Source organism: Pseudopipra pipra, unplaced genomic scaffold (assembly GCF_036250125.1).
Source record: "Pseudopipra pipra isolate bDixPip1 unplaced genomic scaffold, bDixPip1.hap1 HAP1_SCAFFOLD_209, whole genome shotgun sequence".
NCBI lineage: Eukaryota > Metazoa > Chordata > Aves > Passeriformes > Pipridae > Pseudopipra > Pseudopipra pipra.
The window spans coordinates 19,830-37,804 of NW_026990688.1; the positions used below are offsets into that span (position 1 = coordinate 19,830).

Here is a 17,975-nt window from a genome sequence, read left to right on the forward strand (position 1 = left end):
TTGGTTTCTTGGCAGGTTCTTGCATTCACATCCTACAAACAAACCAGGATGAGCAAATTTAGCTGTTACTGCAACCAATCCAGTCTGGCATTCTGATTTTAAAGGATACTGGGTTTGCCTTACCCATATAGATCCCACATTAGGAGTAATACCCACAGGTTCTGCCCTCTTCCACTCTCCTGCAATTCCACTGGCCCACACCACAGGAACAACTGCAGCTGCCACTTCAGTCGGGACCTTGCTGCTGACAGGAGTTATTCCCTGCACAACAAGAGCTGCTGCTTGGACACATTTAGTTTCAGCAATTACAGTTTCAATATCCCCAGTTTTCCATTTCATTTCTGCCTCAACTTTTCCACTCAATCTCTTCCTAGCACAGGTTTGGGTGAGTTTGGCAAACAGACAAACTCAGGAATTCCCCAATGTTTTCCCAGTTTAACCCCTGTCACACCAATCACCTTAACACTGCCAGTCCTTAATTCTCCCTCTACTGGGTTAAGGACTGAGGAAGTTGGACCTGTGTCTGACCAGGACAAGTGCAAACCAAATGCTGGGGACTGGAACACACACCTGGCACTCCTGCAGCTCTTACCATTACATTCAAGAGAAAATAGTGAATTGTACCATCACTGCTCATTTCTTCTGTACCACACCAACATCATTCCAGGCCTCTCACTGCCAACCCTATGCTTCTCCCAGCAGCTCCAGTGGCACCAAAACTTGTCCTGAAGGCACAAAGGCTCCTTTTGGGAGCACCATGACCCACCCAGACTGTAGCACTGGAATTCCATCTCCTGGACAAGCTGGGAGAAGCAGGGAAGAAAAACAAGGACCTTACAGGTCAATTGGGGGCACCTCTTCATCCAACAGCAGCTCCAAGAAAGGTACTGAGTCAACACCTCACCAAAGACACAGGAAAACAACTGCCAACACCTCGACAATCACTTCAGTTTTCAACTGATAAAGCAACACTGAAGAAAAGCTTTTCAGACACTTGGCAAGACTCCATCCCACTTTAACCAGTGTGTGGGACTCGTTCCCAGCCTCCTGAGGTTCATTTCCCACCTCACTCAGGGCTGCAGTACACCTGGTTCTACACACACACACAGGGAGCTGCTGCTCCTGCATTCCAGTCTCCTGGTTCCCCTTGCAACTCCTCCAGCTGTTTGCCCAGCTCTCCAGTGCCCATTCCTTTGCCCACTGCACTTGTTCACAGCCCCAGGGCTCCCAGGGCCACCCTGGGCTCTCCCCTGCCCTGCCACTCAGGGCCCTTTCCCAGCCCCGACTCCATCCAGCACTGACCCAGCTGCTGCACCTGCAATTCTCCTGCTCCTGCCCTCCCTCTGCCTGCAAAACACCCCTGCCAGCTCCTGCACCCCACCTCTTACCTCCCAGCAAAGCAGAGCTGCATCCTCCTGGATCCTCCAGCTGGATGCTGCTGGCTCTGGGCAGCTCCCACCCTTCAGCAGGGGATGCCAAAGGCAGCTCTGGGGACTGGCCCCAGGGCAGGGACACCCACTCTGGCTCACACCAACACTCAGCCAGCTCAGGCCTGGGCTCTTCTGCCTGCAGGGCAACAAACAGCCAAGCAGGGACACTGGGACACTCCAAGGAAACAGGCAAAACAAACTCAGCAGCCTGGCACACCACAGCCCCCAGACCTGCCCAGGCTCCAGCTGCTGCACAGACCTGTGGCCACACAGGACCCAAACCCACCCCCAGCACAGACAACCCTGGGCAGGTCAAGCTGCTCATTCCCAAACACAACCAAACATCCATCCCACTGTCTGCCAGCCCCTGCTCCCAGCAATCCATCATCTTTCCCATTTCCTTTCTTTACAGGTCCTTCCATTCACATTCTACTATCAAACCATGATCAGCAAATTTAACTGTTACTGCAACCAATCCAGTTTGGCTTCCTAATTTTAAAGGATACTGGGTTTGCCTTACCAGGAGAGACTCTGCCTTAGGGGTAAAACTTACAGGTTCTGTCCTTGTCCATTTCTTGGAATTCCACTGGCCCACACCACAGGAACAACTGCAGCTGCCACTTCAGTCAGGACCTTACTGCTGACAGGAGTTATTATCCCTCTGTAAACACCAAACTGCTTCAGTACAAACAATCTAGTGGACACTACAACTCCTTGGCACTTTCAGTGTAACCAGTGCAAGTCAGTTCCTAAGTTACACAAGGTTTTCTTCTCAAGTTGTAATTAATTAAGATATCAAAACAACAACAACTGTGAGATAAGAGATCCCCCCCAATGGTTCTACTTTTAGGGAAACAAAAACCCAAACCCCCATCCCCAGTACTACAATAGCTCAGGCTCCCAGAAAGGCCCAGGGGCTGGGCTGGGGCTTTTGGCTGCCCTGGAGCACAGGCAGGAACACGATGTCACCACCCCACAGCCACAGCTGAGAACCCAAAGAGCAGCCACACCAGCAGCTCCTGCCAGCCCTGCTGGGCTGGGCCTTGGGGAGGAAGGGCACTGGCCTTTCTTCCTGCCTAGGAGCAAAGAGCCTCCTTGCTGAGCACTTCTCCTGCCAAGGGCATCAGCTCAGATGGGAAGTTCATCAAGTGCAACTTCTTGGAATGAGAAAGATACTTGTTCCCTGGACAATCTCTTTCCAACTGAACTCAGAAGTACACACTAGAAGTTCAGGTATTGTCTAAAATTTCTTACAAGAACCTCTGAGACACAACTGGTGAGTTTCAGAAGCCAGGCAATCTTGTATTCCTATGCTCTTGAATCATTCCAGCCCACCAGTTGTCCTGGCAATCAGTTCCCAAAGGGCACACAGAGCTATCTCCACTGCAGATGATGGGAGGGGTCAGCATTACAGGAGGATTCATTTTCCTTCCCTGCATTCCTGTTCCACAGTCAGGACATTTTCCAACACTCATTACCATACACGCCTACACTTCGAAGGTCTCAGAGGGGCGTCACCGAGGGCCTTCCCAGGTCTGCTCTGTCTGGAGCCCTCAAAGTCCTCAGTGCCTGCCTTAGGAACCTCAACACAACTCACCTGCTTACACAGCAACTTGCTGCTGCTTGGCTGCTGCCTCACTTCCCTTCTTCCTTCTTTCTTCACCTCCCTTGCTTGGTCCCTTTCAATCCCTTGGCTCAGCTCTCTGCAGTTTCCAGGCTACATCCCACTGCAAAAAGGATCAGATCTTGTTACATCTCAACACTCAGATATCATTCCCCCTTTTTTCCTCACACTTAGCCATCAGGCCAGTGTCTCATTATTTAAAGCATAGTTTGACTCCTCAGTGACAACAACAGCTACAGCCCTGAATCCTAACACAGGCTGAGACACAAACACAGATGGGAACTCTGAAGGATCCACTTTGTCCTGCTCACCAACCAAAAGGAGCTTTCTGAAGTCAAGAATAACAGACCCCAGGTCCTTTTTCTGCAAATTTAGCTTCTATCAATGTGACCCACAAGACCTGGAAAGGCCCTTCCCACTTCACCTGCAGGGCTGGCAGTGCCACCACTGGACACGGACCCAGGGGCTGGGCAGGAACGGAGGGGCTGGGGCGTCCAATCCATCGGCCCAGGCGGCACCAGGAGTTCCTGGAGTTCCTGCAGGGGAGAGCCTCAAGACAACAAAGGATTAGGAAAAGGATCATTTTAAACTTTAATATGTATATCTCCTGGAAGATGGGGAGTTGGACAAGGCCTACTGGTGCAACAAGGACACACTCAAGGCTATCTATTCAAAGGATCTACCACCACTCAAAACTATCACTGTTCTTCTTTCAGGGGGAACTCAGAAAACTCTGTTTGCCAAGAGCCTCCAAGAGGATTTCCAGCTTTTGGGGCTCTCTTTTAACTATTTTTCCCATCACTGTAGCTGGGACTATCACCTGCCCTACAGGGGGAACAGCCCACACAGTTCACTTGCAGGGATGCCATTAACTCAAAGTCCCTTCTCAGGGGGGTCACTGCACACCTTGGCCTTTGTTTGCCCTCCCCACCAAAGATGATTCCAACAGTTCTGAGACATCTGGCAGACCCAGAGCTCTCCTCAGGGAATGCTTTAGCTGCTTAAAGGCTGCTCTTGCACCATCTAACCAAGGCAGCAAATGCTTACAGGCTGTCGGAAAAGTTGGCAGAACAGTCTTACCACACATCCAGAGGGAGCAATCCAGAGTCCACCCCATCCTACCATTCCCAGCAAGGCAGTTCATGGGCTGTCTGGGGCTCAGGAGGAGTCAGGGAGCTTCTTTTCTTCCTTCCCGCTTTCTGGATTTTCTCCTTCAAAAGCAAAGGTTTCTTGGCTTTCCTTGCTCAAGCAGATGCAGCAAAGGCCATCTTTTCAATCCAGTACTGGAAACTGCTCGAGGTTGTCACTTACAGGGGTTCTCTCAGGTCCTGCACTGATCAATCATCTTGGCCACTGGTTTACTTGGCAGGTTCTTGCATTCACGTCCTACAAGCAAACCAGGATGAGCCAATTTAGCTGTTACTGCAACCAATCCAAGCTGGCATTCTGATTTTAAAGAATACTGGGTTTGCCTTACCCATATAGATCCCACATCAGGGGTAATACCCACAGGTTCTGCCCTCTCCCACTCTCCTGCAGTTCCACTGGCCCACACCACAGGAACAACTGCAGCTGCCACTTCAGTCGGGACCTTGCTGCTGACAGGAGTTATTCCCTGCACAACAAGAGCTGCTGCTTGGACACATTTAGTTGCAGCAATTACAGTTTCATTATTCCCAGTTTTCCATTTCATTGCTTCCTCAACTTTTCCAGTCCATCTCTTCCTAACACAGGTTTGGGTGAGTCTGGCAAATAGACCAACCGAGGAATTCCCTAATGTTTTCCCAGTTTAACCCCTGTCACACCAATCACCTTAACACTGCCAGTCCTTCATTCCCTCTTTGTTGTGTTAAGGACTGGAGAAGTTGGACCTGTGTCTGACCAGGACATGTGCAAACCAAATGCTGGGGACTGGAACACACACCTGGCACTCCTGCAGCTCTTACCATTACATTCAAGAGAAAACAGCCAATTGGACCATCACTGCTCATTTCTTAATCCCAATCCCACACTGCTTTGGCACTTGGAGCACCACTTTTAGAACACAATTACAGTCCATTAGAGAGCTCCATGTCTAGCAGGGACAGCTACCCCTGGGATACTCTCAGCAATGCCTGAATCCATTGCAGGGACCTTGCTTTGAGCTCCCCAGGGCCGGGCACCCCGAGGATCTCCCCGAATAATCCTTTCGGTGCGCGCTGGAGTCCTCGGGGTGCCCCAACCCGGGGGGTACCAACAGCACTGTCCCTCCAGGGGGGCCCAATTTGGTCCTAAAATGCAGGGGGATCTTGCCTGTGTCCCAGACTGGTCCGGGGATCTGAGGCCCTTCCCGAGAAAATCTCGGTGCCGGCGTGAAGGGCCAGAGATCCCTTGGAGCCACGGGAGAGCAGGCACAGAGTCCCTCCTGGGGGGGCAATTCTGCTGCCTGAACTCAGCTCTTCAAAGAAGCCTCTAAGACTCAGCTGGTGAGTTTTAGAAGCCAGGCATTCCTACCCACTTTGAGATATTTTAAGAGCTTACTGAGTGAAAAAACATCAAGGTTTTTCAGGGACATCTGACCTCCCACAGACAGCTCCTTTCTCCTTTCAGTACAAAATTATTTTCATGGAATCATTTAATAGGGAGTGCCCAGGAACCCCAGACTGTGCTTTCCAGAACAGAAAATAAACAGAGGGATGGAGCTTTGCACGAGTGTAACATACTCCAGAACACACCTGACTTTTGTTTTACTCTTTATGTTCAAATATAGCAGAAGATGAAAACTCCAGCAGGAGAGCTGGCACATTACCCATGGTACCCTCAAAGCCCCTCTCATGAGGGCTGTAGGAAAACTGCAGTTGTGCGAGTCCCTTTTGCCTGCAGATGGCTGGGGATCCTCTCCATCCACCTTGTGCTCTCCCAACAGCAGAAAGGGGAACCTCAGGGACACGGTGGCACTCGACATCCTGCTGAGAGAACAAGGAAACCTTTAGCATAAAGGTGAGTTGGAATCTAAAACTTCCTTTCCTGGGAAAGGAAGCTTGTGAAGCTTTGTGAAGCCTGCAACCAAGAGGGGGAAAATTTGCATCTCCTTTGGTGCAGGTGTCAACAGAGGCCAACAGAGCTTCCACCTTTTTCAGACAACCAGCCCCGCAGCCCTGCCACGGCTCCCCCGGGGTCACCCGGCAGGGAAGGGGCTTACCCGGCCCCCGCTGCCCAGCACAAGGCGCCCCTAAACGCCCCCCGGCTCCCCCGCTCCATAACCCAGCGGCCAAGGCGCTCTCCCCTCCGCAGCCCGGGCAGCAGCGGGGCACCGCCCTCAGCCCTCACACACAACCGACCGCATCCGCCCCGCCGGCCCTTTATACCGCGGGCCGCCAGCGCTGCCCAATCAGCGCTCGAGCGCCGCCGCCCAATCCCAGCCCGCCTGGCCCTGCGGCCCCGCCCCGCCCGCTCAGCTGAGGGAGATCGGGAACTGGGGACAGGAACCTGCTGCTGGGGGAGACAGCCTGGAGATGGAATTGCACACGGGCACCTGAAGCCCAGGCGATTTGCTTGCCTTGGCAAGGCCCTGTCACAGGAAATCTTGCTCCCTGTCACAGGAAATCTCTGTTTCCCTGCCCATCCCTGGAGACAGGTGGCCCCTAAAATCCCCGGCAATCAGGAAGCACAGGCTGGAGGAGCTGGCAGGACCCAGTGGCCGTGTGTGCTGTGTGACACCGTGTCCTGCAGCCCCACGGACCTGCACAGCAGGGACAGGTCCTGGCAGCGTTTCAGTGCTGAGGCCAAAGCTGGGGCTCAGGGACAGCTGGGGCATGTGGCAGCTCTGGGAATCTCTGCCATGGATGGCTGGGCATTCCAGGACTGCCTGCTGGGCAAAGGAGCTTCTCTGCAGACTGTGGAACCAACAGGTCTCATGGACTGTAGGAAGCCAGAACTGCTGCAGGACTGGAGAGGAATCTGGGTCACAAGAGACAGTTCAAGGTCTCTAAGTCTGACCTCCTGCTCAGGCCACAGTCACCAATGGGATCGCACCGGGCTGCTCAGGGAGGGATCCAGTCATGGTTTGAAACATTCCACGGATGGGGATACCACAACCTCCCCAGGCAACCCGTTCCATGAGCGACTGTCCTGACAAAATACCTCCCCTCCTATGCGGTTGGCAGCAACAGCTGGGCTGGCAGGAGCAGAACCTCCCTGCTGGGCCATTCCCCAGCAGCCCAAGTGCCCTGCACAGGGCTTGGTGCGGAGGCCTGGGCGGCTCGTTCCTCCAGCTGGGCATTTTAGGAGCTGCCCTTGCCCCGTTACTGCCAAGTCCCTCTGGCAGTGGTGCAGCTCCTCAGCTGGAATGCCTCTGAGGGACCCCCGGCCACGTTTCCCAGCAGCTGAAGGAAGGGAGGGTCACCCCCCAAGCTGGGCTGCCTTTCTCTCGCTGCCTTTTCCCCACCTTTACACTGCAGTGACAAGAGCTGCACTTTCCCAGGGAACGGGGCAGTGACAGGGCAGAGCAGCAGGCAGGAACCCCCTTCTTTTCTGCAGGCCACTGACTAACTGTGTGTGAAGGGACAGCGACTCTGGTACCAACTCCACCTCCCACTTCTTGTCACAGATCGATCTGAGGCACTTGTCAGGTCAATACCTGCTCTTTTCAGGAGCACCAGGCTTGTGGTCAGTGTCCTCATTGTAGCCCACGAATCCCTCTAGGTGTTAAATCAGCCTCCCTGTCCTGATTCTTCTCATGAAGAATTAGCATTTAATGAGATCTACAAACTATCCTGAGAGGGTCTATGTTACAAGCTCAGTTTGGCAGTGTTGCTATCCTGGAAAGTGTGGAACAGTGACTGTCAGTTTTCCTTATGCTGCTCTTAAACACCATCCCTACATTCCCAGGAGAACTCTGGAGGGAGAGACAGAATGTTTAAAACATGAAACCCTGGCATTGCAATTGTTATTTCTAAGGATGTGTTTCTATCTGATACAGTTGTTGGGGTGATTACTCTGGAGAGTGTTTTGTACCTCAGGCAGTAAGTCTGATGTATCAGCCTCCTCGTGAGCAGGAACCAGCAGGTTCCCCAAAGGAATGTTATGGCAGAATCTGTCAAACACAGCACGGAGGTGAGCAGGAGTGGTGCTTGTGCACAGCTGAAGTGAAGCACCCTTGGATTCGAACTGCTCTGGGAGATCTTTGTTGAGATGGGTATTTCTGCACAGCTTCTTGTGCCATGTTGAATTTAGAGATGAGCTGATAAAGGCAGTGACACTGTTCTGTCATCACTGAGCTTTTGAGGATTTCAAACCCCTTACTCTTAAGTCCAGGGGCTCGTTCCCGGGGGTCCGTGCTCGGGGGTTTGTTCCCGGGGCTCGTTCCCGGGCCCCGCCCGTGCCCGCTGCGGGTCCTGGCCGGTGCCGCCTCACCCCCCGAGGTGGGATTGGGGCTGGGAACCCCCAGGGAACGGGACACGGTCCCGCTCGGGCCGGGGGAGCCGGGGCTGTGCCTTGGCACGGGAGAGCGGTGACCCCGGTGGGCACGGCCGGGACTGCAGCCCCGGGGCGCGACCCAAAAGCGGGGGATGGACCCCAAACCACGGCTGGGGTGAGAGAGTGTGTCGTGGGTGGCCATAACCACTTGTCCCTCCCGCAGTCCTCGGCCCTGTCGGTCAAGTCCTGCAGTGCGGACTCGCCGTTCCCGGTAGCCGGAGAGGGCTCCCATCCCCGGGCAGCCCCAACGCCCCTAAATCCCGCAGCTCCTGCTCCCGATCCCGGGGTGCCGGGTCTCCTCGTCCCGCCCCTGCCGCAGGTATCTGGACGAGTACGGCAGCAGCTACAGCCAGGCGCCTCTGCCTGTGCTCCTGGGCTCCACCAGGACCTTCCTCTCCATGGTCTCCACCAGGACCTTCCTCTCCATGGTCTCCACCTGCTGCATCTCCCCTGCACCCACCGCCTGCTTCCTGAAGGAGGTGGCACCCCTGGCACCAGTGGGCTCATCTCCGTGCTGCTCCTTGGCAATCCAGGCGAACCAATGACGCCTGCTTCCAAATTGCCAGCCACTCCCCCATACCACCACAGTGATCCTCAGATCTCAATTCGGTCAGACAAGACTCGACACATAAGGAGCGAAAATGGACATGAACTCTCCCATAAATGCATAAAGCTACTTTATTTTCAGTATACATTTCATTTTGAAAAATATAAATGCTAAAGTATCTCATCATTTCATCTTTTGATTCCATAAAAGTCACAATAGAAAGCTTCATAAAACTGTAAAATACTATAATGTTATAAGGAATTTCATGGTTTATATTACTGGAAAAAAAAATCACTTTAATAATATTTGAAACGTTTTCTGCTTGGTCCTGCTGCATTGCCGGGTCTGGGGCCGAGAAGCTGAGTAGCCAAGATTTCAGGTAAATTCCACAGATGATGGTGTGGGATGCAGGAGGATGCGGATCACATCCCGTCTCCTTCACAGCAAAGATTACTCATAAAAAATAAAACCCATAAAACCAACATAACCCTAAAGCAGCCAGATGCTTCGGAGCAGAAGGTGTTAATGGAACCGATCCAGCCCTGTGCCACGTCCTGGAGATTGTGGTGTGGTGGGTTTGGTTTTTTGTAAAAATCACATTATATATGGTACAATACATTTTTTACAGAAAGCCTGGCATCTAGAAATAAGAGGTAGAACTTTTAGATACTTCTGTATCTAAAACCCACAGAGCAATGCTCCGTGTTGCCCAAGGCCTCTCTATGCCACCAAAAGGAAAGGGACTTGGGTCCCAGCTCTTAAACCCGAAGGATAATTTAAGGATTTATCACCTAGGGGTTTAGGTCCTACTCCCAGGAATTACCAGTCTGGCAGCAGCACTAATTTATTGCTCTGATTTGTATTTCTCCCCTCCCAACTCACAACAAAACAGTATAGGACACCCCTAGTATATTAAAAAGTCAGCTCAAAGGCAAAAAAGCCAAGGTCAGCTGTGATTCCTCACTTAAAAGAGGAAAATGTAAAGTGGGAATGACTGAAAATAAAGATTACAATCAGCATTTATGGATATTAACATGAGAAATTAAAACCAAGAGAAGAGCACAAAAGCAAATCATCTAAGAAGGGAAATAAGTTAATGACCAACTGATCCCTGCCTGGGCAGCTTAATGACACAAATAATTAATTACTCTGTTAAGTGCTGATTTTTTTTGCAACTGCTTGGCACCTAAGGAAACAAACAGTGACAGGACAGCGCTGCAAATCCAGAACACCAGACTCAGAGGAAAAAAATAAATCCCACCATCAGCAGGTTAACACCAAGGGGGAGGGGAGGGGAGGGGAGAAAAGCACTTAAGCTGGAGGCAGCAGAAGGAACAACATTGATTTTGTAACCAGCAAAGGAAAAAAAAACCAAAACAAAACAAAAAGCTCACAAAAGCAAAATCTGTCATAAAGCAGAGGCCTGGAAATTAAAAAAGAGAGGAAAAAAAATAGAACAAGAAAAAGTACTTCTCAAGTAAAAGGAAAGATTAAAAAATAAAAAAAAAATCACTCTAAATATATAGATACATATTTATAGTGCAAGTCAGAGTCAAGCAGGCATGTGAGAGGTTAGTTCTACTCACTGTCAGCAGGTTTGCTATCACTTAGGAAAGGTTCCTGCTCCGTGATGTCCATTGGTATTTTAATACTTGGGGCTTTTTCTGAGTAGGGGCAGTCAGACTGTGAAAGAAACGTGTAAAAGCTCTTAGAACATTCCCACTGCTCTCTCACACATTAAAATTATCATCTCCCACACATTAAAATTATCCTTCACATAGTTTCTGTAGGAACGGGGAAAAGAAAAGAAGGAAAAAGAGAAAAGCATTGTCCAGCTTAGTTTTAGTTGCCTGCTGGATTCCACTGGTTCCCCACTGCACCCCACTTCCCCTTGTTCTTCACACTCCAAAAGTAAAACAGACTGAAAGGATAATCTTGTGGAATTGTAAATTAACACAGATCTTCCCCTTTCCCACCCCACCAGCTTTTAAGACACCATCCCATTCTGCTTGGAGTCGGCTGCAGGAAATACAGACAGAAAACAGATCTGTGGGCAGACACAGCAGGGCACTGGCTGCTGGGAAAGCTCATCCAAACCCTTTATCCTACTGGCATTTCTGTAAAACCCCTTAGTTGTTCCCAGTTGCTCTATGAGGGCAGAGGTTCCGTATGCTGGGCTGGTTCAGCACCTCCTCTTTAATTGGGGTAAAACCCAGCCTCCGTTACACCTCTAGTTCATCAATTCCAGGACCCTTGGAGGGATTCAGGATCCCTGGCCTGGCAGGACAAACAGCAACCAGGTCAGGAAGAGGCAAAGGGAAAAGCTGGGGTACCAGCAGGGCTTACACCCCACTGCCTTCTGTCACCCCCCTGCTTCTGCTTAGCAGACAGTCCTTGGAATTATTCTGCTTTTTTAAAAATAAAGGAAACTTCTCATAGCCAAGGAAAGGCTGATATTGCCTAACTTGGCAAAGGCAGGAAGGTGGGATTTGCAAGAAACATTGGGACAGCAGCCCTATGCCCCAGGACAGAAAGCCTGTGAGGTTTGGCTTTCAGGTGCAGTGTGTGGCGCAGCCTGGGCACTCTGTGGGGAGTAAGTGGTCTGTTTCCTGGTATTCGAGCAAGCCACATCAGCTCATCTGCACCTAAGGACCTTGTGAGGTAACCAGGAGACGAGTTGAGGTTCTTCCTCGGAGATTTTTACTTCATGGAGGAGCTCCTTTCAGTTCAGCGCAGGTGAACGGAGCTGCACTGCAAGCTCTAATCATCTCCTCATTGAATGCAGCTGAGGGCGTTTGTGGGGGATATAAACTGCGGGGAGAAACTGCTCCGAGCTCAGCCCGGCTGCCTTGAGAGGCATAATCAGCTGAGCGGGGGGTGGAGTCCAGGTGGTTTCTGGGTGATAGAAATTTGAGCAGGCAAAGAGGAGTGTGCCATGTTAGTAAGGCAGGGCACTTGGAGCAGCAGGTCGTCCAGGCAGAGGGAGTAAAAGAGAAGAACCACTCTCCTTCCCAGCTGTCTTTGGTGGCCTATGAGGTAGGTCTGCGGCTAATGGTTTTTCTGGAATAGGACTGAGAGTTTAAGTGGAGCACTTCATCAATAGGCGGGGTGCAGTTCAATAATGGAAAGAAAAGCTTTGCCGTGTGTCTGTCAAGTTCAGCTAATGGCCCACTTTTGGTATAAGGTGGGCAGCCAGGGCTTTCTGTGCTGGCACCTTTTCCCTGCGAGGAATCCTCATTTGGATCGGGTTTGGGGAGGTGTTACCTGCTAAAATGTTGCAGAAAGAATTTTTATATTCGAATGTTCCCTTGAGCAAAATTAAAACTCATACAAGTTAACTGTTGATGCCAAAACTGCTTTTATTAATTGCTAAGAGATGCAAAGAGAAAGAGGAAAAAATCAGAAAAGGTTAGAAAATGCTAAGATTACTTTTTAGAAGCCCAGAAAAAGATTACCACCGAAAAACTCCCTATTCGTCCGAGCTGACTTGTGGAGTGTGGGGGGGAGAGGGAGAGAAAGAAGCAGCTTTCGCCTTTTTTCTTTCTCTCTGGCTCCACCGCCGCTATTCGGTGATGTTATCTCTTTAGCTGCAGGGGGTCTGGAATGCAGCCGGGATGTGGCTTCTCCGCAGCTCACGCCGTCGCTCCCCCCGGCCCAGTCTCAGGCTTGTGCAGAGGTCTCGGTCCTGCCGTACCTCTCAGAAATGGGGTTAGGGTGGAAAACTCACCCAGAGTAGCACGGAGGGTCCCGGTGCAATTCCGGACGGCAGAGGTTCAGTCTCTGGTGACGGGCAGGCAGTTTTACGGCGGCGGAGAAAAAGAAAAGGTGAGGGCGAGGCGGAGACAAGATTTTTCAGCTGGTATAGCCAAAATCTCTTGCTGACTCCTCTTTCCCTGGTTTTCCCAAATTTCTCTTCAGCTTTTATAGTGTTTCAGGAGGTAGCCTGTGGTGTTTTGGCACCTAGCCCTGTTCAGATGTTGGCAGAGATATGATAAGGCTGGACAATCCCAGGATCCTTTGGCAGGAAAACTGCCGTGGAAAGACTCTGGTGAGAAGTTCCGGTGAAAAACTGACACAGGAGTTTTGCTAGGACGTTTTTGTCAGGCAGAAACACTGGCGAAAAATCCTTTTTGGCATTTGAATGTTATCTCTCTGTTACAGGGAACAGGAGCCCTGTTTCCCGGGACAGAAAGCTTGTGAGGTTTGGCTTTCAGGTGCAGTGTGTGGGACAGCCTGGGCACTCTGTGGGCAGGCAGGGCTTTCTGTGCTGGCACTGTTTCCCTGCGAGGAATCCTCATTTGGATCGGGTTTGGGGGGGCTGCAAAAATGGCGGGGAGGGGCTGACCAAAGGGGGGGACAGCAGCCCTGTTTCCCGGGACAGAAAGCTTGTGAGGTTTGGATTTCAGGTGCAGTGTGTGGGGCAGCCTGGGGTGTCCGTGGGCAGCCAGGGCTTTCTGTGCTGGCACCTTTTCCTTGTGAGGAATCCTCATTTGGATCGCATTTGTGTGGGGTGGCCGGCAATGGCGGGGCGGGGCTGACCAAAGGGGGGACAGCAATCCTGTTTCCCGGGACAGAAAGCTTGTGAGGTTTGGCTTTCAGGTGCAGTATGTGGGGCAGCCTGGGTTGTCCGTGGGCAGTCAGGGCTTTCTGTGCTGGCACCTTTTCCCTGCGAGGAATCCTCATTTGGATCGGGTTTTGGGGGGGCTGCTAAAATGGCGGGGCGGGGCTGACCAAAGGGGGGACAGCAGCCCTGTTTCCTGGGACAGAAAGCTTGTGTGTTTTGGCTTTCAGGTGCAGTGTGTGGCGCAGCCTGGGCACTCTGTGGGCAGGCAGGGCTTTCTGTGCTGGCACCTTTTCCCTGCGAGGAATCCTCATTTGGATCGGGTTTGGATCGGGTGGCCGGCAATGACGGGGCGGGGCTGACCAAAGGGGGGACAGCAGCCCTGTTTCCCAGGACAGAAAGCTTGTGAGGTTTGGCTTTCAGGTGCAGTGTGTGGCGCAGCCTGGGGTGTCCGTGAGCAGGCAGGGCTTTCTGTGCTGGCACCTTTTCCCTGCGAGGAATCCTCATTTGGATTGGGTTTTGATCGGGTGGCCGGCAGTGGCGGGGCGGGGCTGACCAAAGGGGGGACAGCAGCCCTGTTTCCCCGGACAAAAAGCTTGTGAGGTTTGGCTTTCAGGTGCAGTGTGTGGTGCATCCTGGGCACTCTGTGGGCAGGCAGGGCTTTCTGTGCTGGCACCTTTTCCCTGCGAGGAATCCTCATTCGGATCGGGTTTTGGGGGGGGGCTGCTAAAATGGCGGGGTGGGACTGACCAAAGGGGGGACAGCAGCCCTGTTTCCCAGGACAGAAAGCTTGTGAGGTTTGGCTTTCAGGTGCAGTGTGTGGGACAGCCTGGGCACTCTGTGGCCAGCCCTTTCGCTCTTGGTGGAATCTTTGGCTGCCAAAAGCCAAGAGCCCTTCTCCCCAGCCAAGCAAGCCTGCAATCTTTGGCTCTTGGTTGGATTTGGTAGCCAGGCCAGGGTACTCCTAGGCAGTCAGATCTTTGTGTCCTGGCCCTTTTGCTCTGGGTGGAATCTTCGTCCGTACGCCTTTAGGGCAGTGGCACTGGCAGCTGGAGCTGCCAAAAGCCAAGAGCCCTTCTCCCCAGCCAAGCAAGCCTGCAACCTTTGGGTCTTGGGTGGATTTCGTAGGCAGGCCTGGGTACTCCACGGGCAGCAAGAGCTTTTTTTCCTGGCCCTTTTGTTCTGGGAGGAATCTTCGTCCGAACGCCATTTGGGCAGTGGCACTGGCAGCTGGAGGTGCCAAAAGCCAAGAGCCCTTCTCCCCAGCCAAGCAAGCCTGCAACCTTTGGCTCTCGGGTGGATTACGTGGGGAGGCCTGGGTACTCCACGCCAGCAAGAGCTTTTTGTCCTGGCCCTTCTGTTCTGGGAGCAATCTTTGTCCGTACGCCATTTGGGCAGTGGCACTGGCAGCTGGAGCTGCCAAAGGCCAAGAGCCCTTCTCCCCAGCCAAGCAAGCCTGCAACCTTTGGCTCTCGGGTGGATTAGGTGCGCAGGCCTGGGTACTCCCCGCCAGCCAGAGCTTCGTGTCCTAGCCCTTTCGCTCTGGGTGGAATCTTTGTCCGTACGCCATTTGGGCAGTGGCACTGGCAGCTGGAGCTGCCAAAAACCAAGAGCGCTTCTCCCCAGCCAAGCAAGCCTGCAGCCTTTGGCTCTTGGGTGGATTAGATGGGGAGGCAGGGGTACTCCCCGCCAGCAAGAGCTTTTTGTCCTGGCCCTTTTGTTCTGGGAGGAATCTTTGTCCGTACGCCATTTGGGCCGTGGCACTGGCAGCTGGTGCTACCAAAAGCCAAGAGCGCTTCTCCCCAGCCAAGCAAGCCTGCAACCTTTGGCTCTGAGGTGGATTTGGTAGGCAGGCCAGGGTACTCCTGGCCAGCCAGATCTTTGTGTCCTGGCCCTTTCGCTCTGGGTGGAATCTTCGTCCGTACGCCATTTGGGCAGTGGCACTGGCAGCTGGAGCTGTCAAAAGCCAAGAGCGCTTCTCCCCAGCCAAGCAAGCCTGCAACCTTTGGCTCTCGGGTGGATTACGTGGGGAGGCAGGGGTACTCCCCGCCAGCAAGAGCTTTTTGTCCTGGCCCTTTTTTTCTGGGAGGAATCTTTGTCCGTACGCCATTTGGGCAGTGGCACTGGCAGCTGGAGCTGCCAAAAGCCAAGAGCCCTTCTCCCCAGCCAAGCAAGCCTGCAACCTTTGGCTCTCGGGTGGATTACATGGGGAGGCAGGGGTACTCCCCGCCAGCAAGAGCTTTTTGTCCTGGCCCTTTTGTTCTGGGAGGAATCTTTGTCCGTACGCCATTTGGGCAGTGGCACTGGCAGCTGGAGCTGCCAAAAGCCAAGAGCCCTTCTCCCCAGCCAGGCAAGCCTGCAACCTTTGGCTCTCGAGTGCATTACGTGGGGAGGCAGGGGTACTCCCCGCCAGCAAGAGCTTTTTGTCCTGGCCCTTTTGTTCTGGGAGGAATCTTCGTCCGTACGCCATTTGGGCAGTGGCACTGGCAGCTGGAGCTGCCAAAAGCCAAGAGCCCTTCTCCCCAGCCAAGCAAGCCTGCAACCTTTGGCTCTCAGGTGGATTACGTGGGGAGGCCTGGGTACTCCCCGCCAGCAAGAGCTTTTTGTCCTGGCCCTTTTGTTGTGGGAGGAATCTTTGTCCGTACGCCATTTGGGCAGTGGCACTGGCAGCTGGAGCTGCCAAAAGCCAAGAGCGCTTCTCCCCAGCCAAGCAAGCCTGCAACCTTTGGGTCTTGGGTGGATTTGGTAGGCAGGCCAGGGTACTCCTGGCCAGCCAGATCTTTGCGTCCTGGCCCTTTCGCTCTGGGTGGAATCTTAGTCCGTACGCCATTTGGGCAGTGGCACTGGCAGCTGGAGCTGCCAAAAGCCAAGAGCGCTTCTCCCCAGCCAAGCAAGCCTGCAACCTTTGGCTCTCGAGTGCATTACGTGGGGAGGCAGGGGTACTCCTGGCCAGCAAGAGCTTTTTGTCCTGGCCCTTTTGTTCTGGGAGGAATCTTCATCCGTACGCCATTTGGGCAGTGGCACTGGCAGCTGGAGGTGCCAAAAGCCAAGAGCCCTTCTCCCCAGCCAAGCAAGCCTGCAACCTTTGGGTCTTGGGTGGATTTGGTAGGCAGGCCAGGGTACTCCTGGCCAGCCTGATCTTTGCGTCCTGGCCCTTTCGCTTTGGGTGGAATCTTCGTCCGTACGCCATTTGGGCAGTGGCACTGGCAGCTGGAGCTGTCAAAAGCCAAGAGCGCTTCTCCCCAGCCAAGCAAGCCTGCAACCTTTGGCTCTCGGGTGGATTACGTGGGGAGGCCTGGGTACTCCTGGCCAGCAAGAGTTTTTGTCGTGGCCCTTTTGTTCTGGGAGGAATCTTTGTCCGTACGCCATTTGGGCAGTGGCACTGGCAGCTGGAGCTGCCAAAGGCCAAGAGCCCTTCTCCCCAGCCAAGCAAGGCTGCAACCTTTGGCTCTGGGGTGGATTACATGGGGAGGCAGGGGTACTCCCCGCCAGCAAGAGCTTTTTGTCCTGGCCCTTTTGTTCTGGGAGGAATCTTTGTCCGTACGCCATTTGGGCAGTGGCACTGGCAGCTGGAGCTGCCAAAAGCCAAGAGCCCTTCTCCCCAGCCAGGCAAGCCTGCAACCTTTGGCTCTCGAGTGCATTACGTGGGGAGGCAGGGGTACTCCCCGCCAGCAAGAGCTTTTTGTCCTGGCCCTTTTGTTCTGGGAGGAATCTTCGTCCGTACGCCATTTGGGCAGTGGCACTGGCAGCTGGAGCTGCCAAAAGCCAAGAGCCCTTCTCCCCAGCCAAGCAAGCCTGCAACCTTTGGCTCTCAGGTGGATTACGTGGGGAGGCCTGGGTACTCCCCGCCAGCAAGAGCTTTTTGTCCTGGCCCTTTTGTTGTGGGAGGAATCTTTGTCCGTACGCCATTTGGGCAGTGGCACTGGCAGCTGGAGCTGCCAAAAGCCAAGAGCGCTTCTCCCCAGCCAAGCAAGCCTGCAACCTTTGGGTCTTGGGTGGATTTGGTAGGCAGGCCAGGGTACTCCTGGCCAGCCAGATCTTTGCGTCCTGGCCCTTTCGCTCTGGGTGGAATCTTAGTCCGTACGCCATTTGGGCAGTGGCACTGGCAGCTGGAGCTGCCAAAAGCCAAGAGCGCTTCTCCCCAGCCAAGCAAGCCTGCAACCTTTGGCTCTCGAGTGCATTACGTGGGGAGGCAGGGGTACTCCTGGCCAGCAAGAGCTTTTTGTCCTGGCCCTTTTGTTCTGGGAGGAATCTTCATCCGTACGCCATTTGGGCAGTGGCACTGGCAGCTGGAGGTGCCAAAAGCCAAGAGCCCTTCTCCCCAGCCAAGCAAGCCTGCAACCTTTGGGTCTTGGG

At 53.2% G+C, this 17,975-nt stretch overlaps 1 long non-coding RNA gene across 2 annotated transcripts; it reads right to left on the bottom strand.

The window, feature by feature from the left end:
- Positions 1-626: 626 nt before the first annotated feature.
- On the bottom strand, positions 627-4,353 carry LOC135408168 (uncharacterized). 2 transcript variants are annotated; one of them, XR_010427306.1, is made up of 6 exons: positions 4,135-4,353; positions 3,479-3,590; positions 3,028-3,157; positions 1,984-2,091; positions 1,389-1,566; positions 627-803 (listed from the first exon to the last, which is right to left on the bottom strand). It is a non-coding gene; the product is annotated as an uncharacterized LOC135408168 (long non-coding RNA). The 2 variants fall into 2 exon arrangements; XR_010427305.1 differs by lacking the exon at positions 627-803 and having other exon boundaries at positions 827-1,566.
- Positions 4,354-17,975: the final 13,622 nt, after the last annotated feature.